The sequence below is a fragment of the Rattus norvegicus genome, chromosome X (assembly GCF_021556685.1).
Source record: "Rattus norvegicus strain SHRSP/BbbUtx chromosome X, alternate assembly SHRSP_T2T, whole genome shotgun sequence".
NCBI lineage: Eukaryota > Metazoa > Chordata > Mammalia > Rodentia > Muridae > Rattus > Rattus norvegicus.
The window spans coordinates 88,970,821-88,974,338 of record NC_141554.1 but is presented as its reverse complement, the minus strand read 5'-3'; the positions used below and the strand labels follow the sequence as shown (position 1 = coordinate 88,974,338).

General features: G+C 37.0%; 1 non-coding gene across 1 annotated transcript; it reads right to left on the bottom strand.

Annotated features, from left to right (window-relative positions):
• Nucleotides 1-2,164: 2,164 nt before the first annotated feature.
• Nucleotides 2,165-2,271, bottom strand: LOC120099409 (U6 spliceosomal RNA). The gene has a single exon (XR_015647264.1). It is a non-coding gene; the product is annotated as a U6 spliceosomal RNA (small nuclear RNA).
• Between the last annotated feature and the right edge of the window lie 1,247 nt (nucleotides 2,272-3,518).

Genomic DNA, 3,518 nt, shown 5'->3' with positions numbered 1-3,518 from the left:
ATACCATATTAGCCCAGTGGCTAATGTAGACTACTGAATTTGAATCCATAGGTACAACACTTAAATAATTATACTCTGAGTCTATAATAAATCCTGTTAGATTCTATTAAATATAAATATTTGATTAATGCCATTTTCAAAACATATACCTGAAAATATACCTTTGTAGATGTAATTGACTTAAAATATTTCTTTATATTGAATATTGTTTAATTACATTTCAAATCTTATTCCTTTTCCCAGTTCTAGCCCATAAGACCCCTATCTGATCCCCATTCCCCTTATTCTATGAAAGTGTTCCCCCTCCCCATATACTCCACCTTTCTGCATCCCTGTCTTGACATTTCCCTATGCTGGGGGTCCAACCTTGGCAGAACCAAGGGTTTTTCCTTCCATTGGTGCCCAACAGGGCCATCCTCTGCTACATACGCAGCTGGAGCCAAGCATCTGTCTGTGTGTACTCTTTAGATGGTGGTTTAGTCACTGGGTGGTCTGGTTGGTTGGGATTGTTGTTCTTATGGGGTTGTAAGTCCCTTCAGTTCCTTCAATCCTTTATCTAACTCATCAATGGGGAATCATTTCTCAGTTCACTGGTTTTTGCTAGCATTTCCCTCTGTATATGTCACATTCTGGCTGAACCTCTCAGGAGACAGCTATGTGAGGCTCCTGTTAGCATGTACTTCTTGGCTTCATCAATATTGTATACTTTTGGCTCTGATTGGCCATTCCTTCAGTCTTTAGTCTCTGCTCCAAACTTTGTCTCCATATCTCCTCCTATGAATATTTTTGTTCCTCCATTTAAGAAGGACTGAAGCATCTTCACTTTGGTCATCATTTTTCTTGAGCTTCCTATAGTCTGTGGATTATATATCGGGTAATTCAAGCTTTCAGGCTAACATCCACTTATCAGTGAGTGCATACCATGTGCATGTAGGTGTTTTTTGTGATTGGTCTACCTCGTTCAGGATGATAATTTTTAGTTTCATCCATGTCAGCATCTGCTGTCACCTGATTTTTTGATCCTAGACATTCTGAATGGTGTGAGGTGGAATCACAGTGTTGTTTTGATTTGCATTTTAGTGATCATTAGGATGTTGAACATTGCTTCAGAAACTTCTAAGCCATTCGATATCCCTCATTTTCATTTGAGAATTCTACATTTAGATCTGCACTCCATTTTAATTAGGACTACTTAATTATCTAGAGCCTAGCGTCTAGAATATTTTGTATACATCGGACATTAGCCCTCTATTATATATGGATTGATAAAGATCTTTTCCCAATCTGTTGGTTGTCATTTTCTCCTAATGACAGTGTCCTTTGCCTTACAGAAGCTTAGCAATATTCAAAGTCCCATTTGTCCATTCGTGATCTTAGAGCATAAGCCAATGTTGTTCTGTTAGGGAAATTTTCCCCAGTGCCCATGTGTTTGAGGTTCTTCCCCAAATTTTCTTCTATTAGTTTGAGTGTATCTGGTTTTATATAGAGTTCCTTGATCCACTTGGACTTGAGCTTTGTACAGAATGGATCCATTTGCATTCTTCTACATGCTGACTTCTAGTTGTACCAGGGCCATTTATTGAAAATACTATCTTTTTCTCCTATTGAAAATGTAATCTTTTTCTTTTCCCAGCGGATAGTTTTAGATCCTTTGTCAAAGATCAAGTGACCATAGGTGTGTGGGTTCATTTCTGGGTCATCAATTCAATTCCATTGATCTACCAGCCTGTCTCTGCACAAATTCAATGCAGCTTTTACAACTAAATTTGGTTTTGTCATGGAATATCTTGGTTTCTCCATCTATGTTAATTGAGAGTTTTGATGGATATAGTAGCCTGGGCTGGCCTTTGTGTTCTCTTAGGGTCTATATGACATCTGCCCAGGATCTTCTGGCTTTCATAGACTCTGGTGAGATGTTTGGTGTAATTCTGATAGGTCTGCCTTTATATGTTACTCGGCCTTTATCCCTTAATGCTTTTAATACTCTTTCTTTGTTTTGTGCATTTGGTACTTTGACTATTATGTAATGAGAGGTATTTTTGTTTTCCAGTCCAATCTCTTTGCAGTTCTGTAGGCTTCTTGTATGTTTATGTGCATCTCTTTCTTTATGTTAGGGAACGTTTCTTCTATAATTTTTTGAAGATATCTAATGGCCCTTTAAGTTAAAAATACGGAATGCTTCATGAATTTGTGTGTCATGGTTGTGAATGGGTCATGCTAATTTTCTCTCTATAGTTCTAATTTAAGTACATGTACTGCTGAAGCAAGCACCTAATTTTATTCTTAAGCAATCATTGTATATCCATAATCCTACATTGGTAGAAATCTTTATAATTGATACAAAGTTGAAAATACAAATTTCTACATTGGTTTAGAATTTATATGTTGATTCAGATTTAAGATTTTCATTTATATACCTTTTATATTGATACAAAATTTGAAATTAATTTTGTTATACTAACATAGGCATTGTGTCAATTCAAACTCAATTTAAAATGTAAGACTTTGACAGAGTCCTTCTATCACTGCTATTATAAAGTCTTTAGGATGATTAATAAAGTTCAGGTACAGATGATGAATTCACGGTTATATTAGATTCTGATTTAATTATAATAAACTCTTTTCAATATTTTTATATAGATATAGCTAAGACTAGTCAAAGTTTAACAGTTCAGATATACTTTATATAGATAAAGTATTCAAGAATCCACAGAATACAGCATTTATAATAATTTCATTATTATTAGCTTTTTTTTTACTAAGAGACATGTCTGCTCCTGACAGTACCACCTTCATGGTTCAAAGAAAATATTGAACATCATAACCTCCATATGGATTTGCAAGATAGCCACTAGGCAAGAATTGCACTAATTCATCCATAGACAAAAAATACTGTCCAGGAAAGGACACAAGACGTAGGATAGTCATAGCTTAGCTCTGTCAACACAGAATAAGATAGCCCTTCATAATTCCTGCTGCACAAATGGTTTGTCAGATGGTTCTGCACCAGAAGGCTGAATACAGATGTTCCAACATTCTGAAGAATAGGAGACTGTACAGCTTTCTCTGCAAATTCCTTAAGTATTGGAAGCTATGGTTTGGGCCTCCTATATATTCAGGTAATATATAATTTGTTCTTAGATCTCTGATGGAATCAATGACTAGTTATAGTTTCATAATCAAACTTACATTGTACAGCATTAAGGAAGATGATCAAGACTTGGAAAGCATGTTAAAATCAGAATAAAATTTAGATATAGAAATGTAAACTCTTGGAGCCCCAAACGCTTGGTCAGGTGGGCACTCCTGAGGCTGCAGAGCGGAAGAGACCACCAACACTGCTCACCACTGCCCACATCCCTGGCCCAAGAGGAAACTGTATAAGGCCTCTGGGCTCCCGTGGTGGAGGGCCCAGGAGTGGCAGGACCCCTGCCTGAGACACCGCCAGAACCTGAAGGAAACAACCGGATAAACAGTTCTCTGCACCCAAATCCCTTGGGAGGGAGAGCTAAACCTTC